Source organism: Oncorhynchus masou, chromosome 12 (assembly GCF_036934945.1).
Source record: "Oncorhynchus masou masou isolate Uvic2021 chromosome 12, UVic_Omas_1.1, whole genome shotgun sequence".
Taxonomy (NCBI): domain Eukaryota; kingdom Metazoa; phylum Chordata; class Actinopteri; order Salmoniformes; family Salmonidae; genus Oncorhynchus; species Oncorhynchus masou.
In genome coordinates, this window is record NC_088223.1 from 84,350,470 (window position 1) to 84,373,227 (window position 22,758).

Genomic DNA, 22,758 nt, shown 5'->3' on the forward strand with positions numbered 1-22,758 from the left:
GTTGTAGTTTTTTCCCCTTAAATGAAGCCTAGACAACCAGGTGAGGGGAGTTCCTTACTTATCGTAATTCATCAGTCATGTTCAAGGGAGGAGCAAAACCTGCAGGCACTCGGCCCTCCATGGAATGAGTTTGACACATGTGCCTTTTGTATTTGACCTTTATTTTACTAGGCAAGTCAGTTAAGAACAAATTATTATTTTATTTTCAACGACGGCCTAGGAACAGTGGGTTAACTGCCTGTTCAGGGGCAGAACGACAGATTTGTACCTTGTCAGCTCGGGGTTTGCACTTGCAACCTTCCGGTTACTAGTCCAACGCCCTAACCACTAGGCTACCCTGCCACCCTCACTTGGCTACCCTGGCTACCCTGCCGCCTTATGGGATCATAGATCACAGCTATGAAGTTAAGTCATTATTTCAGGTCTGAAGCAGTACCTGTGGAAGAGTGTTTAATAATTGAATCTGCTGCTGAAAGCCACTGTTGTGTGCGATGTACAACATACTGCATCTCAACACATTTCTTACTACTGTTCTATCATGTTTCAGCTGCAAAGCCATGGCTAAGTTGTTACTCTCTCTCTCTCTCCCTCTCTCTCTCCCCTCTCCCTCTCTCTCTCTCTCTCTCTCTCTCTCTCTCTCTCTCTCTCTCTCTCTCTCTCTCTCTCTCTCCCCAGTGGTGACCTGAATGTGACTGGCAGTGCCCACTGCACCTTCAGCGTGGCCCAGAAGGCCATAGGGAAGGATGACTTCACTCAGATCCCTGAGGGTGTGAACGGAGTGGAGGAGAGGATGTCCCTCATCTGGGAGAAGGCTGTGGTGAGGATGGATGGGTGGACACCTGTCTGCATGGCATATGTCTCTCCCTCGTTCTTTGGTTGTGTCCAAAATGGCACTCTATTCCCTTTATAGTGCACTAACTTTGACATGGGCCCAAATGGCTCTGGTCAAAAGTAGTGTACTATATAGGGAATAGGGTGCTATTTAGGATGCATCCTCCGAGTCGGTCTTCATGTCATAATAATGAATTCCGACGACCACGCCCACAAATTGGGAAAACAAACATTCGTTCCCCTTGACCCCCAGTGTAAAAGAGACAACTTTGTTGACGATTTTGTGTTCTGCTTAAATTGTGGTGCCCTAGTGTCCAAGATGGTTACATGTAGTTATATGTGTGGAAACATTTCATCACAGGTAAGACATTTAACTGGTTTAGTATAGTCCGTTTGTTAGTCCACTCACTACTTGTAGCTTTATAGTCTATTTGTTTGTGTTGTTGGTCTTGGCTAGCTTAATGTTCAGGTTGGTAGCTAACTGGCACTCACTCACGGTGCTCATAAAAAGAGACATATTACTATACTTATATATTATGTTTTTCTAAATAGTGAGAACATTCTGGAGCAGGCAATGTTGAAATTAATCTTTAGACATGTTGTACTTTTCTTATATATACTTTTGTAATTGAGTAAAACAAGCAGACAACAAGCACATTATTTAAGAAAAGGTCAACTTTATGCTGTGAGTCAAGGTGGGTGGGGCCACAACATTCTATTTAATACCAACTGGGACTATCCTGTTTCTTTCTTTCATGTCCTTATTTTCTCAGCTTTGCTAGCCCTCACTAACCCTCCCTTTACATTGCTCCCTCTGAACCCTCTTAGCCACTCTGAGTACTCCACTTCCTCCAGTTTATATTGCACATTCTCCACAATTCACTGCAGCTCCTCCTCTCTCCTCTTCCCTAATACATCCTGGTAGTTTAGTTTAGTGATATATCTCTGGATCTATCCCCCTAGCCGTTCACACTGCTTACAGACTAAAACAGTATAGATCTCTGTCTATCTCTGGGTCTGTCCCCCAAGCTGTTCACCCAGCTTACAGACTAAAACAGTATAGATCTCTGTCTATCTCTGGGTCTGTCCCCCAAGCCGTTCACACTGCTTACAGACTAAAACAGTATAGATCTCTGTCTATCTCTGGGTCTGTCCCCCAAGCCGTTCACACTGCTTACAGACTAAAACAGTATAGATCTCTGTCTATCTCTGGGTCTGTCCCCCAAGCCGTTCACCCAGCTTACAGACTAAAACAGTATAGATCTCTGTCTATCTCTGGGTCTGTCCCCCAAGCTGTTCACCCAGCTTACAGACTAAAACAGTATAGATCTCTGTCTATCTCTGGGTCTGTCCCCCAAGCTGTTCACCCAGTTTACAGACTAAAACAGTATAGATCTCTGTCTATATCTGGGTCTGTCCCCCAAGCCGTTCACCCAGCTTACAGACTAAAACAGTATAGATCTCTGTCTATCTCTGGGTCTGTCCCCCAAGCTGTTCACCCAGCTTACAGACTAAAACAGTATAGATCTCTGTCTATCTCTGGGTCTGTCCCCCAAGCTGTTCACCCAGCTTACAGACTAAAACAGTATAGATCTCTGTCTATCTCTGGGTCTGTCCCCCAAGCTGTTCACCCAGCTTACAGACTAAAACAGTATAGATCTCTGTCTATCTCTGGGTCTGTCCCCCAAGCTGTTCAACCAGCTTACAGACTAAAACAGTATAGATCTCTGTCTATCTCTGGGTCTGTCCCCCAAGCTGTTCACCCAGCTTACAGACTAAAACAGTATAGATCTCTGTCTATCTCTGGGTCTGTCCCCCAAGCTGTTCACCCAGCTTACAGACTAAAACAGTATAGATCTCTGTCTATATATGGGTCTGTCTCCCAAGCCGTTCACCCAGCTTACAGACTAAAACAGTATAGATCTCTGTCTATCTCTGGGTCTGTCCCCCAAGCCGTTCACCCAGCTTACAGACTAAAACAGTGTGTATCTCTTTTTTCTCCTAATTCTTGTTCTTGCTCTTGAACTCAGACTTGGGTTTTCTTGACAGCTGTGTTATGAATGAAGAGTTGTGGTGCAGCTTTGCCTCAGAATTATTCACACTGGTCTGCCTTAAGACAAAAAACACACAGTCTCAGCTCTAGCATTGACAGGGTGTGTGTGTGTGTGTGTGTGTGTGTGTGTGTGTGTGTGTGTGTGTGTGTGTATGTGTGTGTGTGTGTGCGTGTGTGTGTGTGCGTGTGTGTGTGTATGTGTGTTTGTGTGTATGTGTGTGTGTGTGTGTGTGTGTGTGTGTGTGTGCGTGTTCTTGCGTTTGACTACAAGAGTCCCCTCACCCACCAGTCAGCTGTAAAAGCCTCTTTGTTTAGCACCTCACCATTATAGCATTTTGACAAGTCACCTTTTTTTCCTGCTCACTCAGACCACTGGCAAGATGGACGAGAACATGTTCGTTGCTGTGACGAGCACCAACGCCGCCAAGATCCTAAACCTGTACCCCCGTAAGGGACGGATAGCTGTGGGCTCCGATGCTGACCTGGTCATTTGGGACTCCGATGCTGTCCGCACCATCACCGCCAAGACGCACAACTCGGTAAGAGGTCAAAGGCTCGGGGTGAATAAAGTTCCAGTGACCTTTCTGTTTTTCAGAAGGGAAATGAAGTCCCTGTAGACTCCTGCGCACAGGGGACCAGAGTGTACAAGACAGTGCAGGGTTAAACAGAGGAAGTGTCCGTTCAGGAAATCAAGCCTTCTGAACTTCCTGCTGCAGGCGCAGAGAACGAGGGAGAGAGAGAGACAGAGAGGCCTCAGAGAAAAGCAGAATAGTACGATGAAGAGGTGTGGAAAGACAGAAACACAGAGAGAGATATAGAACGACAAAGAGAGGGAGAGAAAGAAAGAGCTGGAAAAAAGATTGGACAAGTTTTCAATGACTTTTCCATACGTGGAGACCCAAGGTTGTTACATAATGATGTCACCTTCTCGCTTCCTGCTTGTAGCCCTTCCAGACAACAAAACAAGCACGTAAGAACACAGAGCATAAGAACAGGGGCTCCTGTCCATGTTAATGATGGCTACAGTGATCTATTGGGCACAGTAGTTCAGTGCTTTTACAACCTTCTATCTGTGTATCCCTCCCTCTGTAGTAAATACAAGTATCCCCTTATCTGAATTGTTTGATCTGGTTAGCTTTGTATATGTTGTTGCACATAGAACCCGGCCGTGACATCATACTTGGCAGACGTGGAGCCTTACGTCCAGTCGAGAGGAGGCTGGTGGGTGAAGCTATAGGAGGACTGGCTCATGGTAATGTCTGGAATGGAATCAATGGAATGGAGTTAAACATGTGGTTTCCATATGTTTGCTGTACCATTCCATTAATTCCATTCCAGTCTTTACAATGAGCCCGTCTTCTTATAGCTCTTCCCACCAGCCTCCTCTGGTCCTGTCCTGGCCGGAATCTGGAGAAACAGCAGGGCCGTGTGCATAGGAACACACAAACCATAGAAGAAAGGGGGCAACAGATTGCAAAACAAATATGTAGAGAGAGACAGAATGATAGACAGAATAAGAGAGTTTAGTGGCAGGAGAATAGAGAGAGGGGGAATGGATCAGAGATGACCAGCGAAGGTGAAAGAGAGTAGGAAGAAAGTGGGAGAGAGAGAGAGGCCTAGAGATAGAGAAAGATAAAGTGGTAGAGAGGGAGAGAGTGCTAGAGGAATAGAATGTGTTAGAGAGAGAAGAGACAGTGCAAGAGAAAGAGGAAGTGCTAGAGAGAGAGGAGAGACAGTGCAAGAGAAAGAGGAAGTGCAAGAGAGAGAGAGAGAGAAGGAGACAGTGCAAGAGAAAGAGGAAGTGCTAGAGAGAGAGAGAGAGAAGGAGAGACAGTGCAAGAGAAAGAGGAAGTGCTAGAGAGAGAGAGAAGGAGACAGTGCAAGAGAAAGAGGGAGAGAAAGTGCTAAAGAGAGAGAGAGAAGGAGAGAGAGTGATGCTTGGCATCATTAGCCCCAGCTGTGCGATGGCAGCTGTTTGTCTTTTAATGCCAAATGGAGGCGTATGAGAAACAGGCCGACTGGAGGAGGTGGAGGAGGAGGGTTATTTATCTCTCTTCTCCCACACATGTTGTTAATTAAGGCAGAACCATGGTCTCATCTCTACAGAGACGGCCTGCCTGCCTACCAAGCCACCCGCCAACCCGCCTCCTCTTTTCCTCTGTCCCCACAGCCAAACTGGGCCTGTGTGTCCCATGACTCTACTTAGTTCTCCCTCAATAAGCTTTACGTCTCACTACAACACACAGAATGGCCTCTCATCAGACCCGTTTTAAGAGCAATATGTCCAAATATGATCTACTTTCGTGGAATTAGCCGGCTCTTCATCTGAATTAGTGTGTCAGCTCATAATGTAAATCACAGACAGTCTTTGGTGCGTGAGGTCATGTGTTTCAGAGACCCTTTACTGTTTATTTGTTCCATACTTGACCTTCTGAGTCCACAAAGACACACCGATGTAAACTCATGTAAACTCCCCGACGACATTTGTGTCAGACGAGTGACTGTCAGACTGCAGAAAACTGGCAATAGTTGCGTTTACGTGGGAGTTGGTTGCTTCTGCATCGCTGTACTGTCATTTACTCCACTTGAGAGAGAGTTTTGAGCACTTGAAAGTTCCTGCAGCTGCTCATCGTTTATATAACTGGATTGTGCTTGTGAATTACAGTAAGTAACGGCAGCATAACAGACTGTAATGGGGTGCAATGGGGAAAAGTAGGCTTGATAAATTTAGAGTTTTTGTTTTTGTAATTTTGTTATTTGTCTCTTTTGTTGGCCTAGCATCACTGACCAAGACATACAATATCCAGTTAAAGATGCACTATGCAGAAATCTGCCATTTCCTGGTTGCTAAAATTATAATAGTTCACCTAATTTCAGTTTATGTGACAAAAAAAGAAAGTATAGTGTAGAGAATAATTGTACCATTTAAACCGCTGTGAAAAGTATTTTCCAGAACTACAAATATTGTATTTTCAGCTGTTGGAAGCTAGTGTACAAAACCCAAACACACATTGAACCGATACACCAGATTATCTGATCGCCGAGCATCTCATTCCAAACCCATGGGCATTAATATGTAGTTGGTCCCACTCTTCTGGAAAGGCTTTCCACTAGATGTTGGAACATTGCTTTGGGGACTTGCTTCCATTCAGCCACATCAGGTTGGGCACTGATGTTGGGCGATTAGGCCTGGCTCGCAGTCAGCGTTCCAATTCATCCCAAAGGTGTTCGATGAGGTTAAGGTCAGGGCTCTGTGCAGGACAGTAATGTTCTTCCACACCGATCTCAACAAACCTTTTCTGTATGGACCTCGCTTTGTGCAGTGTCATGTTGAAACAGGAAAGGACCTTGCCCAAACTGATGCCACAAAGTTGGAAGCACAGAATCGTCTAGAATGTCATTGTATGCTGTAGAGTTAAGATTTCCCTTCACTGGAACTAAGGGGCCGAGCCTGAACCATGAAAAACAGTCCCAGACCATTATTCCTCCACCACCAAACTTTACAGTTGGCACTATGCATTGGGGCAGGTAGCATTCTCCTGGCATCTGCCAAACCCAGATTCGTCCATCTGAATGCCAGTTGGTGAAGTGTGATTCATCACTCCAGAGAACGTGTTTCCACTGCTCCAGAGTCCAGTGGCGGTGTGAGCTTTACACCACTCCAGCCGACGCTTGGCATTGCGCATGGTGATCTTAGGCTTGTGTGCGGCTGCTCGGCTGTGGAAACCCATTTCATGAAGCTCTCCTTGACGAGCAGTTCTTGTGCTGACATTGCTTCCAGAGGCAGTCTGTAAAATGGTAGTGAGTGTTACAACCGAGAACAGGCGATTTCTACGCACTACTCACTTCAGCACAAGGCGGTCCCGTTCTGTGAGTTTGTGTGGCCTGTCACTTTGCGGCTGAGCCATTGTTGCTCCTATACGTTTCCACTTCACAATAACAGCACTTACAGTTGACAGCTCTAGCAGAGCAGACATTTTATGAACTGACTTGTTGGAAAGGTGACATCCTATGATGGTGCCAGTTTGAAAGTCACTGAGCTCATCAGTAAGGCCATTCTTCTGCCAATGTTTGTCTATGGAGATTGCATGGCTTTATGCTCGATTTTATACACCTGTCAGCAACGGGTGTGGCTGAAATAGCTGAATCCACTAATTTGAAGGGGTGTCCACATACTTTTGTATATCTAGTGTGTACTGCTTCTTAGACTTGCCTTCTTTCAATGAGAATGATAGATATATAACTCACAATTGTATGTGAATATGGTGGGGTCAAAAGTTACACATTTCAGCTTTAATGTATAATGTGTTTGACTGCGTGTATTTGACTCTGCGTGTGTTTGACTCTGTGTGTGTTTGATTCTGCGTGTGTTTGACTCTGCGTGTGTTTGACTGTGTGTGTGTTTGACTCTGCGTGTGTTTGACTGCGTGTGTTTGACTGCGTGTGTTTGACTCTGCGTGTGTTTGACTGTGTGTGTATTTGACTGTGTGTTTGACTCTGCGTGTGTTTGACTGTGTGTGTGTGTTTGATGCTGTGTGTGTTTGAATTTGTGTGTTTGACTGTGTGTTTGACTATGTGTTTGACTCTGCGTGTGTTTGACTGTGTGTGTGTTTGACTGTGTGTTTGACTGGGTGTGTGTTTGATGCTGTGTGTGTTTGACTTTGTGTGTTTGACTCTCCATATGTTTGACTGTGTGTGTTTGACTGTGTGTGTGTTTGATGCTGTGTTGGTTTGACTCTGTGTGTGTTTGTATGTGTTTGACTTTGTGTGTGTTTGACTCTGTGTGTGTTTGACTCTGTGTGTGCTTGTATGTGTTTGACTTTGTGTGTGTATGACTCTGTGTGTGTTTGACTCTGTGTGTGTTTGTATGTGTTTGACTTTGTGTGTGTTTGACTCTGTGTGTGTTTGACTCTGTGTGTGCTTGTATGTGTTTGACTTTGTGTGTGTTTGACTCTGTGTGTGTTTGTATGTGTTTGACTTTGTGTGTGTTTGACTCTGTGTGTGTTTGTATGTGTTTGACTTTGTGTGTGTTTGACTCTGTGTGTGTTTGTATGTGTTTGACTTTGTGTGTGTTTGACTCTGTGTGTGTTTGACTCTGTGTGTGCTTGACTCTGTGTGTGTTTGTATGTGTTTGACTTTGTGTGTGTTTGAATCTGTGTGTGTTTGACTCTGTGTGTGTTTGTATGTGTTTGACTTTGTGTGTGTTTGACTCTGTGTGTGTTTGTATGTGTTTGACTTTGTGTGTGTTTGACTCTGTGTGTGTTTGACTCTGTGTGTGCTTGTATGTGTTTGACTCTGTGTGTGTTTGACTCTGTGTGTGTTTGTATGTGTTTGACTTTGTGTGTGTTTGACTCTGTGTGTGTTTGTATGTGTTTGACTTTGTGTGTGTTTGACTCTGTGTGTGTTTGTATGTGTTTGACTCTGTGTGTGTTTGACTCTGTGTGTGTTTGTATGTGTTTGACTCTGTGTGTGTTTGACTCTGTGTGTGTTTGACTCTGTGTGTGTATGACTCTGTGTGTGCACGTGTGCCTGTAGTCATGTCTATGCTTGTGTGTATTCCAGGCTGCTGAGTACAATGTGTTTGAGGGCATGGAGCTCCGTGGTGCCCCTCGGTGGTGATCTGCCAGGGGAAGCTGGTGCTGGAGGATGGGAACCTGCACGCCACCTCCGGGGTCGGCCGCTTCATCCCCTGCACCCCCTTCCCGGACTTTGCTTACAAGCGCGTCAAGGCCAGGAAGCAGGTAAAAGATGCTCGCTTCTCTCACCTTACTGTCTAGTCAACAACTGAGTAACTGTCTCTGGACTCTGAGTAACTGTCTCCCTTTTATACAATTATGTAACAATATAAAAGTATTTCCAATGAACATATTGTATTCCTAACGCTTCAGTTCTGTCTTAGAATAAGTTTTATATGAATTGTTTTGTCACGGGCAGCGTTAGTATGTCACACTGAGCCAAGGACTGTGAGGTCTGTGAGGCGGAAGGTAAGTCTAGCAGTTACGAGCGTTCGGCCCATAACCGAAAGGTTGCTCGTTCGATTCCAAGATCCGACTAGGTGAATAATCTTTCAATGTGCCCTTGAGCAAGGCACTTAACCTGAATTGCTTCTGTAAGTCGCTTTGGATAAGAGCGTCTGCTAAATGACAAAACAAATAATACAAAATAATAAAAGGTCAGTGAGTTGGGGACATCTAGAAGTGTTTTCTCAGTGGTTAGGGATTAATCAGCACAAATCTGATGCAGAGCTGAGATAAGCCATCCAGCACCCACAAACATGGACGATGTCACTGCAGCTTTCCATTAAAGACGGCTTAGCTTTACACTAATGCACACTGCTGTGGCTCAGCCCATGCCACGCATAATCAGATTTACCATCAATCTCAATGTACATTACATACCTGAATGGTAATCCAAAGTATGTTTAATGGAGGCAGATTACATTCAGATTTCTTAGCTGTTTATCACACCTACTGAACTGTCCTCTCTAGTGGCAGTGGCACTGTCTGTCTGTCTGTCTGTCTGTCATGGAAGGCACAAGATAAATATATCTAACAGGGTGTGTAATGCAGATGGGAATTGCCAGAAAAGGCTGTAATGGTGTCCTAACTACCTCTATGGGTGATCTGATCATATCCAGGAGGAAGACAGACATGTGATGTAGGTGATGGAGAATGGGGGTTGGAGTGAGGGGATGGGGAATGGGGGTTGGAAGGAGGGGATGGGGAATGGGGGTTGGAGCAAGGGGATGGGGGTTGGAAGGAGGGGATGGGGAATGGGGGATGGAGCGAGGGGATGGGGGTTGGAAGGAGGGGATGGGGAATGGGGGTTGGAGCGAGAGGATGGGGGATGGGGAATGGGGGTTGGAGCGAGGGGATGGGGGTTGGAAGGAGGGGATGGGGAATGGGGGTTGGAGCGAGGGGATGGGGGTTGGAAGGAGGGGATGGGGAATGGGGGTTGGAGTGAGGGGATGGGGGTTGGAAGGAGGGGATGGGGAATGGGGGTTGGAGCGAGGGGATGGGGGTTGGAAGGAGGGGATGGGGAATGGGGGTTGGGGGTGGGGGTTGGGAGGAAGGGGTGGGTGGGATGTGTAGGAGATAAGTGTTATGTCAGACTTGAGGATTCATGTCAGGGGCTTCGGCTGTTGGTTGTGGGTTACATACTGAAACAACTGGCTGCCAGAGAGTGCCTGTTGTAGCCATGTGTAATGGTTTTGAAGGGATATGATGTGTCCATGGGGTTGCTCATGTTGCTGGTGTTGGTGGATACTCAACAGGAACAACAGTGTGCTATTTTAAGTGGATATTTCAACAGAAGTGGGTTATATTAAATGAGTTGTGTTCAACTTGAAACGGCTACCCTCCAATTCTGCCATCATTCTCTTTTTGCCCAGACTATAGAGATGTTTCTTTGGTGAGACCTATTTATTAATGCAATGTTGATCTTGGTGGCAGTAAGTATTTTATGATGTTCCTAGCTCAGCTTCCAGGGATTCCTTAGTCACATGACCCTAGGACAGCATGTCCAATAAGAACTGAGTCTGTCAGTAAATCTGGAAGTGCTTTCCTTAGGGTGAAATATGCATTGGCACAAAGCATTCTACAAACAACCCCATGAATCTAATTCTAAACAAGCATTGTCATGGAGAACTGTTATAAAGTTACCAACATAAACGATCTCTCTCTCTCTCTTTCTCTTTTCTTTCATTCTCCATATTTCTCCTTCTCTCTCCCTCTCTATCCCTTTATCACCCCTGTCTCCCTCTCTCTCAGTTGGCAATCCTGCGAGCGGTGCCCAGGGGCATGTATGACGGTCCTGTGTCTGACTTCTCGCCCATGTCTCGTGGCGGTACCCCTCAGCGTCTGCCCGTACCTCCCCCACCAAGCAGCCTGTGAGGAACCTGCACCACTCCGGCTTTAGTTTAGCAGGTAAACCTGCACAGCGTGGTGAGATTCAGCTACCTTTTAATTTACCCATCCGCTTTCCCATCCCTGGCTGTCATAGGAAGTGCCAGGAACCTGACACACACACACACACACACACGCGCACGCACGCACGCACGCACGCACGCACACACACACACACACACACTTAACAGTCAGCAATGACATTTTACAATGCACTTCACACATGATATAATATGTTTCCAAGGTTGACTTTGCCATTCGTCTGCGTTAGTTACAATAACCTTCAGGTGTAATTTGACATTTTACCATAATCACATTTTAAGCCTTAATTTCATAATTTGTTTGTGGTAACTAATGCTCACAGCACAATACTGTTGTCCCTCAGCCGTCCTGGTACTTCCAGACAGTGCTCTTTATGTTTCACAAGTCTTTTAGTTATTTCTTAACTTTTTGTCACAACATTGATTTGATTGATTTCAGCTTCACACCGTTTTATCTTGGTTCTCTCTCTCTCTCTCTCTCTCTCTCTCTCTCTCTCCCTCTCTCTATCTCTCTCTGTCTCTGTCTCTCTCTCTCTCTTGTCTCTCTCTCTCTCTCTCTCTCTCTCTCTCTCTCTCTCTCTCTCTCTGTCTCTCCTTCTGTCTCTCTCTCTCTCTCTGTCTCTCTCTCTCTCTCTCTCTCTCTCCCCCTCTCTCTCTCTCTCATAATATCTTTATGCATCTTAATTCAATATATGTTCTAATATTTCAGTCCAGACATCTTGCATCTCACTTTCTTATCCGTTGCCTGCCTAATGAAGCTCTGTCTACTGAGCAGGTTGAATGAGGCTCATGATCATTGATTTAGCTAAAGTTACATTATTCACATAACCAATAGCAGAGACTAGTTGAGTATTGAGTGACACATGGCGATTGTATACATCTGCAACCTCATACCACTAGGTACAACCTTTCAGGGAGGAACCAAGTAAACAATGGTTTTTACTGGAACAATTGATGTGTGATGTACTGATGCAGGAGGTGGAGGGTGACCTGCATTGGAAAGTTTTCCCCCATTGCTGTAGTCTAGTGGGGGTTAGTCCATCTATTGACATCCCTTCCAGAGAGCCAGAGAGTCTGCTTTCTTTCCCAAGCATGTGTGTCTATAATACAGACCTGGCCTATTCTCTCCTCTGGCTTCCAATATAATCCCACTGTTAGGCTACTAGCTACACATTCTGAGAACAGAAATCCATCACACCCACTTCCAGTGCATGACAGAACACACACATACACCTACTTGCACACAAACCAACAGGGTTGATATACTTTTTGATATATTTCTCTTTCTTCAGATGTGAAGTAACCTTGGCTGTGTTTAGTCATAGAGAGACGGTGAATTCTACAGTATAAAACACTAGACCCTGGCCTGGAGTGGGTTTAAGATTTAGGACAGTAGACATAAATCTCTCCTTGTCCAATATGTCAATTTAATCCAGGGCAAATCCCAATACCATTGGCTTTTAGTCTAGAGGTGTCCAACCAGGGCCAAGGTCAGGTCGCCTGGTTGGTTTGTCGTGTGATGAACGATAGTCGCTAGTGGAGGAAACTGGCTGGAGCTGGCTTTGTTAATGGGAAGCCTAACAAGACATAGCTCTAATCCTGTTTCTGTTAGGTCCCCCCACCACAGAGGATATCCTGGTGCTTAAAGAGACAGTACTCTAATCCTGTTTGTCTGTTAAATCCCCCCACCACAGAGGATATCCTGGTGCTTAAAGAGACAGTACTCTAATCCTGTTTGTCTGTTAGGTCCCCCACCACAGAGGATATCCTGGTGCTTAAAGAGACAGTACTCTAATCCTGTTTGTCTGTTAGGTCCCCCCACCACAGAGGATATCCTGGTGCTTAAAGAGACAGTACTCTAATCCTGTTTCTGTTAGGTCCCCCACCACAGAGGATATCCTGGTGCTTAAAGAGACAGTACTCTAATCCTGTTTGTCTGTTAGGTCCCCCCACCACAGAGGATATCCTGGTGCTTAAAGAGACAGTACTCTAATCCTGTTTGTCTGTTAGGCCCCCCACCACAGAGGATATCCTGAAAGAGACAGTACTCTAATCCTGTTTGTCTGTTAGGTCCCCCCACCACAGAGGATATCCTGGTGCTTAAAGAGACAGTACTCTAATCCTGTTTGTCTGTTAGGTCCCCCCACCACAGAGGATATCCTGGTGCTTAAAGAGACAGTACTCTAATCCTGTTTGTCTGTTAGGCCCCCCACCACAGAGGATATCCTGGTGCTTAAAGAGACAGTACTCTAATCCTGTTTGTCTGTTAGGTCTCCCCACCACAGAGGATATCCTGGTGCTTAAAGAGACAGTACTCTAATCCTGTTTGTCTGTTAGGTCCCCCACCACAGAGGATATCCTGGTGCTTAAAGAGACAGTACTCTAATCCTGTTTGTCTGTTAGGTCCCCCCACCACAGAGGATATCCTGGTGCTTAAAGAGACAGTACTCTAATCCTGTTTGTCTGTTAGGCCCCCCACCACAGAGGATATCCTGGTGCTTAAAGAGACAGTACTCTAATCCTGTTTGTCTGTTAGGTCCCCCCACCACAGAGGATATCCTGGTGCTTAAAGAGACAGTACTCTAATCCTGTTTGTCTGTTAGGTCCCCCCACCACAGAGGATATCCTGGTGCTTAAAGAGACAGTACTCTAATCCTGTTTGTCTGTTAGGTCCCCCCACCACAGAGGATATCCTGGTGCTTAAAGAGACAGTACTCTAATCCTGTTTGTCTGTTAGGTCCCCCACCACAGAGGATATCCTGGTGCTTAAAGAGACAGTACTCTAATCCTGTTTGTCTGTTAGGTCCCCCCACCACAGAGGATATCCTGGTGCTTAAAGAGACAGTACTCTAATCCTGTTTGTCTGTTAGGTCCCCCACCACAGAGGATATCCTGGTGCTTAAAGAGACAGTACTCTAATCCTGTTTGTCTGTTAGGTCCCCCACCACAGAGGATATCCTGGTGCTTAAAGAGACAGTACTCTAATCCTGTTTGTCTGTTAGGTCCCCCCACCACAGAGGATATCCTGGTGCTTAAAGAGACAGTACTCTAATCCTGTTTGTCTGTTAGGTCCCCCCACCACAGAGGATGTCCCCATCCGGCCAGCCGGACGCCGCATCGTAGTTCCCCCTGGTGGTCGCTCCAACATCACATCCCTCAGCTAAGAGGTTTAACCAGGAGAGATACCAGTCAGAAGATGACAACAGCCATTGGGAGACGACGGAGACATGATTAGTTAAAACAAGTTAAGTTGAGTAAAACACTGAATCCTCATGCCTTACCAGCCACAATGCTACCTGCTTAAGCTTCTAAAAGCTCAGTACTACTCCTCCTAGGCAATTGCAGGTCAGTCACTAGAACAAAATATAAATTTAAAGTACATTTGTTTACCAAAAGATTGGGTTTGTAAGCTCTGGAATAACAGGAGTACGTTCATAACCAGAATATAGGTGATCAATTTGTATTACTGTCCCTCGTTGTCTACGTTAGTAATTGTGTCAACTGTGTATTGACATTTTAGGCAATGTTCTGAATCCATAATATAGTTAAATAAACCTCATGATACCGATTTCCACAGTGTTCTGATGCTTGTTACCTAGGAAAAGTAATATGGCCTTTTTCTTCCATCACGTTTGGCTTTCACCCTTTTTGAGTACTAGTCTGCTGATTTAGTTCCCGAGCAATGTAATGATAACATGCAGTAACGTCCATAACTGATAGGTGGCACTGTGAGTACGTATGATTGATGTAACGTAGCTTTGTGAATGATGTTGTTCGCTGCCTCCCTGGGTTGTTGAACCAGGAGTGATAGTCATTAGAGATTGTCTTGTTTCTTATTTTTCTTGAAGATAAAAACTTATCTGGTATTACAATATTATTTTGCAAACATGCAACAGCATATTAAAAGGTAGAAATGCTTGTCATGTTCAATTTCCCCCTGCGCTCCGCTCCACTCCATCCTGGCTGTAGATTACATTGTGAGAAACCGTCCTTTGCATTTGCTTCAAGCTTAATGCCTGTTCCTATTCATACCTTTTAGCAAGTCATCTGGATGGTTAAAAACATGTAACCCTTGCACAAGAAGTAAAACCAAGCTTAACTTCCATGGCCTGGGTCGTGAAATTGTAATTATGAGCTTTGTGAACAATAATACATAAAAAAAAATGTTTATGATAAAAGTAACAAACCTTTAAAACCACAGTAATTTACCTCTGGCTTTATTTCTATTTCCTGACAATGTGGCTCTCGTTTTGAAGCAACAGACCATCATTCCTTGCATTCAACAACATAACATTGAAAGATAATGTTGTGCTGGTTTAAATCGCAACACTCCGAGAGAGTCCCCACAATGCTGTACACTTTAGCTTACTGACAGTACTTGGTTTGGTAACTAACTAACTAACTAACACCAAGGGGAGGACAGACCGGCGTAACCCTGGCTCACTCTCTTTCAGAGTCATTTTCTATGCTTCTGGTCTGTCTACCTGCCCCAGACATGGCAGGGGATTGTATGTTTTTAGAATGAGGCTAGGAGGAGGATGAGGAGAGCTTTATTTTTGCTCTCCCAATCAGCTGAGGAAGAGGTCGTGAGGAAGTCGTTGTTTTTTATTGAGTGATGATGTGGAATTTCAAGCAATCCAAGTGGTGATTATATTTATGTTAGTTTGACTTGATCTTTTTTATAGTTTTTATGTCTTTTTTTTACTGTTGTATCAACCCAGAGAAGGCAGGTCAAAACAACATTGAGGTGTGATGTGGTGGTATGAACTGTTCCTGAATAAACATGAGTTGCAACTGACTGGTTGTCTCTGTTTGATTTCTCAATATACAGTATAGTATATGTAAAATATACCTTTTAATGTACTCTGAACATGACCGGTCCAGGAGGAATCACATTCTTGCCAAAGGACCTTGTTAAAAACATCTCTCATAGAAATGTGATGTATAGAATGACAGTTAGTGGTCCTTACCATTTATTAGATAGAGGATGTAATATAACAGCAATTCTAATCTATCTGCATCATTTTAGCTTGATACCGCTATGGGAATTTCCCATTTTCAGACCCATTGTTAAGCCTGGCAGTATCCTCGTCACCTCTCTGTTATAATTATGTTTTATAGCCAGTTAAAATCTCATGAAATCACTTTTGATGGGTGTAATTATAACAGGCTGAGAAGATTTCCGCTATTAAAACACCATCTCAGTCTGGAGTGGGAGATGGAGTCCAAACAGAGCCAGTTCACAATAAGAACTTATATAAACCCTCCCAAGGCTAATGTAGCTGTCAGTGACCAGTTATTTTATATGCCCATTTACAACAGATGAGCTTGAAAGAGATCCTTTGAGGAGAAATCCCATTAAGATGACTGTTATTCTTATTGTAGGTGATCTTCCAGCTTGACTTTAACTAGGCTCTATGCTCTAGGCTCTATGACGAGCATACACTGAGCGTACAAAACATTAGGAACACCTTCTCTTTCCATGACATAGACTGACCAGGTGAATCCAGGTGAAAACTATGATCCCTTATTGATGTCACTTCCACTTCAATCAGTGTATGTGAAGAGGAGGTTAAATAAGGATTTGTTAGCCTTGAGACATGAATTGTATACAGTCGGAAGTTTACATACACTTAGGTTGAAGTCATTAAAACGTGTTTTTTAACCACTCCACAAATTTCTTGGTAACAAACTCGGCACATGGGGACAAAGATTGTACTTTTTGGAAAAAATTGTTCTGGTCTGATGAAACAAAAATAGAACTGTTTGGCCATAACGACTATTGTTATGTTTGGAAGAAAAAGGGGAGGCTTGCAAGCTGAAGAACACCATCCCAACCGTGAAGCACGGGGTGGCAGCATCATGTTGTGGGGGTGATTTGCTGCAGGAGGGACTGGTGCACTGCACAAAATAGATAGCATCATGAGGAAGGAAAATGATGTGGATATATTGAAGCAACATCTCAAGACATCAGTCAGGAAGTTAAAGCTTGTTCACAAATGGGTCTTCCAAATGGACAATGACCCCAAGCATGCTTCCAAAGTTGTGGCAAAATGGCTTAAGGACAACGTCAAGGTATTGGTGTGGCCATCATAAAGCCCTGACCTCAATCCCATAGAAAATGTGTCGGCAGAACTGAAAACCGTGTGAGAGCAAGGAAGCCTACAAACCTGATTCATTTACACAAGTTCTGTCAGGAGGAATGGGCCAAAATTCACCCAACTTATTGTGGGAAGCTTGTGGAAGGCTACCTGAAACGTTTGACCCAAGTTAAACAATTTAAATGCAATGCCACCAAATACTAATTGAGTGTATGTAAACTTCTGACCCACTGGGAATGTGATGAAAGAAATAAAATCTGAAATAAATCACTCTTTCTGCTATTATTCTGACATTTCACATTCTTAAATCAAAGTGGTGCTCCTAACTGACCTAAGACAGGGAATTTTTACTAGGATTAAATGGCAGGAACTGTGAAAAACTGAGTTTAAATGTATTTGGCTAAGGTGTATGTAAACTTCCAACTTCAACTGTATGTGTGCCATTCAGAGGGTGAATGGGCAAGACAAAATATTTAAGTGGGCTCCCGAGTGGCATAGCGGTCTAAGGCACTGCATCTTAGTGCAAAAGGCATCCCTACAGTCCCTCGTTCGATTCCAGGCTGTATCACAGCGGTCTAAGGCACTGCATCTCAGTGCAGGAGGTGTCTCTACAGTCACTGGTTTGATTCCAGGCTGTATCACATCCAGCTGTAATTGGGAGTTCCATAGGTCGGTGCACAATTGGCCTAGTGTCATCTGGGTTTGGGCAGGGTAGGCTGTCATTGTAAATAAGAATTTGTTCTTAACTGACTTGCCTAGTTAAATAATGGTTCCATAAAAAAAGTGCCTATGTTATTAGGTGCCAGGTGCACTGGTTTGAGTGTGTCAAGAACTGCAATGCTGCTGGGTTTTTCACGCTCAACAGTTTCTTCTGTGTGTCAGGAACGGTCCACCATCCAAAGGAAATCCAGCCAACTTGGCATTGAAGCATTGAAGTCAACATGGGCCAGTATCTGTGTGGAGTGCTTTTGACACCTTGTAGAGTACATGGCCCAACCAATTGAGGCTGTTCTGAGGGCAAAAAGGGGTGCAGATCAATAATAGTAAGATGTTCCTAATGTTTTGTATACTCAGTGTATCTCATTCAAGGAAACACCCAGATTACCCTGTGAATGTTGGAAAGTGATGGATCAGTTCAGAGCCCACCATGGAGGAGTGATTGATCAGTTCAGAGCTCAGAGCCCACCATGGAGGAGTGATTGATCAGTTCAGAGCTCAGAGCCCACCATGGAGGAGTGATGGATCAGTTCAGAGCTCAGAGCCCACCATGGAGGAGTGATTGATCAGTTCAGAGCTCAGAGCCCACCATGGAGGAGTGATGGATCAGTTCAGAGCTCAGAGCCCACCATGGAGGAGTGATTGATCAGTTCAGAGCTCAGAGCCCACCATGGAGGAGTGATGGATCAGTTCAGAGCTCAGAGCCCACCATGGAAGAGTGATGGATCAGTTCAGAGCTCAGAGCCCACCATGGAGGAGTGATGGATCAGTTCAGAGCTCAGAGCCAACCATGGAGGAGTGATTGATCAGTTCAGAGCTCAGAGCCCACCATGGAGGAGTGATTGATCAGTTCAGAGCTCAGAGCCCACCATGGAGGAGTGATGTCAGAAGGTGAATTCACCAATTTGTAAGTCGCTCTGGATAAGAGCGTCTGCTAAATGACTTAAATGTAATGTAAATGTGATGGATCAGTTCAGAGCTCAGAGCCCACCATAGAAGAGTGAGGGATCAGTTCAGAGCTCAGAGCCCACCATGGAGGAGTGATGGATCAGTTCAGAGCTCAGAGCCCACCATGGAAGAGTGATGGGTGTTTGTCTTGAAGGGGATCTGGGGAGAAGTTGGCCACAGTCAGAGTTGCAGTGAATGGGAAAACCACATGAAGCGTGTAACTTGCTGTATTAACAGGTAATGTCTCCTCCTTCATCTGCTGAGGAACACGATTGAAGGTGGGAGAGCGAAAGAGAGATGTCACATAATGATATCTGGGTTTGCGACTGAGGACTATAGCTTTGACTTCATATCTGGCAAGATCAACAACTGATACTACAGCTTTTAGTATCAGGGCCGAGGTAGAACCAAAACCCGTCTAGATTACAATACCTGTTTGTCCTTCAGTATAGGAGAGTTAATAATCAGATACAGGCAGCACGACTTTGCCTGTAGTGCACAATGACCTAAGCAGCTCTGAACATACCCTCTGTTTTTCTAAGGGGTGTAGGAGCTCAGAAATAATGAGAGGTGCATAGCAGTATGATAAACTCAGCACAGGCTACATAAAGGCCTGAAAGATCCCTAAGACAAAACCTCAGCGCATGCACAGCTTTGAAGCATACAGTGCTATTCACTAAGGAAACAGTGGCTAAAATAGTTTCCCCCAAAATTACTTGTTGAGCTCACCATTCTTTGTACAGATGTAAGATCTTAATATGAGTCAGTTTGCTACAACAGGAAAATAATCCTGCAGCAATGGGATATTTCAATTATTATGTGGATTATAATTCATGGACATTTTTGTAGGGGTTGATTCTTCGTAAGGGAAAATCCAGTCTGAAATGTCAAAGTGGAAATTACAAACTTCAGATGCCTTTTTAAACATGAAATACACTACAAGTTTAACATTTCCTGCATTGCGGAAAGTTCTCCTGCAACATGGTAATCAAATTAAGATCTTATATCTGTAACAACAAATACTGGAGCCAAATCTGGAGGAGGAAGTGCACCCAAGCCCTCTCATAAAAACACATCAGACAAACAAATCAAGCCTAAACTGTGCTTCCTGTTTCCACGGGACTACACTTGATTGTATGGGTAGTCTGGGGGTGCTATACTTAGCCTATTCTCTTTGGTGCCGTTCTCCAGTGTGTCTCTGTCCCACCCAGTGCTGTGTATGGGTCTGATTTATCACTGTTTTCATCAGTTTGTCCTTTTGGCTCACAGTGATAAGGTCCTTAATGTGTTCGAGCCCTGTCACTCATCCAGATAGCTAGCTGTTAAGGCTACTGAGGGATTTACACACAACATAAGAGTGTTCTAGAGAGACAGAGAGAACACAGCGCTCTCTCTCTCTCTCTCTCTCTAGATCATTTTATTGTGGGTGTTCTGTGGTTACCCTGTGCCAATTCAGGCATAAAGGGCAAAACCAATACTTTAAAAACAGTATATTCTCAGTAGTGCTTACCTCAGTTCCAACATATCAGTGACACGTCAATAACACGGACTCATCCAATCCTCGGCATGGCACAAATACTACCATTGTACACACAATGAGTCGTGACCACATTTTCTTATCCTCATCTTTATTTGAAATAGATTACTGGATTAGCATAGACATAAATAAATTAAAGGTCAAAGGATTTTTGTAAACACCATATTTCATTTCACGTCTTTGACATCTCAGTACAACTAAATCCTGTTTTCTCAGTCTACTGTTGGCAGGAATAAATAAACTGCCCTTGGTGCCAAGGTAAAATGTGTTTAAGTACACTACTCACAAACACCAGGTGGCAGTGTGTCATTGTAGTACATAATAGAAAATTGATCACACACCAAGCATAGAGATGGAACCAATCATAAATGCATTTGTTTATCTACCTGCCATCATTAATTCTAGCTTTTAACCCTCAACTACAGGTTTAGTGTTTAACCCTCAATGACAGGTCTAGTGTTTAACCCTCAACTACAGGTCTAGTGTTTAACCCTCAACTACAGGTCTAGTGGTTAACCCTCAATGACAGGTCTAGTGTTTAACCCTCAATGACAGGTCTAGTGTTTAACACTTAACTACAGGTCTAGTGTTTAACCCTCAACTACAGGTCTAGTGTTTAACCCTCAACTACAGGTCTAGTGTTTAACCCTCAACTACAGGTCTAGTGTTTAACCCTCAATGACAGGTCTAGTGTTTAACCCTCAATGACAGGTCTAGTGTTTAACACTCAATGACAGGTCTAGTGTAGTTGAGGGTTAATAACCCTCTGAGCTATTTCTCTGGCAAACTCATCACCTCGTTTTCACAGCTTATGTACACAACTCTCTTCCTCTTTCTCTCAACACCTCTCTCCTTTCTCCTTTCTCTTTTCTCTATTCTCCACTCTCTCTCCCCCATATCTCTCTCAATACCCCTCCTTTTCTCTCTCATCCTCTCTCTATGTGCTCCAGGAGATGATGATTCCCACTCAGTCAGTAGTGTGATTGGTATGCTCTTGACTTCCCTCTAGGAAGAGCCAGACAGCTCTACAACTACAGGATTTATACCCACCATGACAACTATACTCCATATAGAGGTACAGACCCACCATAACCACTATACTACATATAGAGATACACACCCACCATAACCACTATACTCCATATAGAGATCCATACCCACCATAACCACTATACTACATATAGAGATACACACCCACCATAACCACTATACTCCATATAGAGATCCATACCCACCATAACCACTATACTCCATATAGAGATCCATACCACCATAACCACTATACTCCATATAGAGATCCATACCCACCATAACCACTATACTACATATAGAGATCCATACCCACCATAACCACTATACTCCATATAGAGATCCATACCCACCATAACCACTATACTCCATATAGAGATCCATACCCACCATAACCACTATACTCCATATAGAGATCCATACCCACCATAACCACTATACTCCATATAGAGATCCATACCCACCATAACCACTATACTCCATATAGAGATCCATACCCACCATAACCACTATACTCCATATAGAGATCCATACCCACCATAACCACTATACTCCATATAGAGATCCATACCCACCATAACCACTATACTACATATAGAGATCCATACCCACCATAACCACTATACTCCATATAGAGATCCATACCCACCATAACCACTATACTACATATAGAGATACACACCCACCATAACCACTATACTCCATATAGAGATCCATACCCACCATAACCACTATACTACATATAGAGATCCATACCCACCATAACCACTATACTCCATATAGAGATCCATACCCACCATAACCACTATACTACATATAGAGATCCATACCCACCATAATAACCACTATACTCCATATAGAGATACACACCCACCATAACCACTATACTCCATATAGAGATCCATACCCACCATAACCACTATACTCCATATAGAGATCCATACCCACCATAATAACCACTATACTCCATATAGAGATCCATACCCACCATAACCACTATACTACATATAGAGATCCATACCCACCATAACCACTATACTCCATATAGAGATCCATACCCACCATAACCACTATACTCCATATAGAGATCCATACCCACCATAACCACTATACTCCATATAGAGATCCATACCCACCATAACCACTATACTCATTTACATTTACATTTAAGTCATTTAGCAGACGCTCTTATCCAGAGCGACTTACAAATTGCTCCATATAGAGATCCATACCCACCATAACCACTATACTCCATATAGAGATCCATACCCACCATAATAACCACTATACTCCATATAGAGATCCATACCCACCATAACCACTATACTACATATAGAGATCCACACCCACCATAACCACTATACTCCATATAGAGATCCATACCCACCATAACCACTATACTCCATATAGAGATCCATACCCACCATAACCACTATACTCCATATAGAGATACACACCCACCATAACCACTATACTCCATATAGAGATCCATACCCACCATAACCACTATACTACATATAGAGATCCATACCCACCATAATAACCACTATACTCCATATAGAGATCCATACCCACCATAACCACTATACTCCATATA

The 22,758-nt window shown here is 44.0% G+C and overlaps 1 pseudogene; it reads left to right on the top strand.

Moving 5' to 3' along the window:
* LOC135550962 (dihydropyrimidinase-related protein 3-like) overlaps window positions 1-15,627 on the top strand; it is a 66,973-nt pseudogene extending 51,346 nt beyond the window's left edge.
* Window positions 15,628-22,758: the final 7,131 nt, after the last annotated feature.